The following is a 571-nucleotide window of genomic DNA, read 5'->3' on the forward strand; positions in this document are numbered from 1 at the left end:
CCCGCCCCCGTGCAGAAAGCTGGCTCCCGGGCCCCGGGGGCCTCTGCTCCCGGGCCTCAGGGCCCGGCCTGGCAGCCGGGGAGGGCGGGAGGCCCGAGGAGGGCGCGTCCGGGCCCCACAGCAGCCCCCAGGGCCTCCCCGCAGCCCCCGCCCGGCCCCTCTGCCCCAGCAAATGCCCAGCCCAGGCGAATTGTATTTAAAGAATCCTGGGGGTCATTATGGCATATTACAAACTGTGACCGTTTCTGTGTGAATATTTTTAGCTGTATTTGTGGTCTCTGTATTTATATTTATGTTTAGCACCGTCCGTGTTCCAATCCAATCTTAAAAAGGGAAAAAAGAGAGGGAAAATTACGAAAAGAAAAAGTGAGCGACGTTTGTTTAGCCAGTAGGAGAAAAAAAAAACAAATTAAAAAAATTCCCTCGTGTTACCTTCCTGTATAAATCCGACCTCTGGATCCGTTCTCGAATATTTAATAAAACTGATATTATTTTTAAAAGTTTATATCGGGATTTCTGTTACTTCGCTCTCCCGCCGGCCTCAGGCTTAAAGTTGGAGCAGGCTCTGAGC

Source organism: Bison bison, unplaced genomic scaffold (genome assembly GCF_000754665.1).
Source record: "Bison bison bison isolate TAMUID 2011002044 unplaced genomic scaffold, Bison_UMD1.0 scf7180017864383, whole genome shotgun sequence".
Classification (NCBI taxonomy): domain Eukaryota; kingdom Metazoa; phylum Chordata; class Mammalia; order Artiodactyla; family Bovidae; genus Bison; species Bison bison.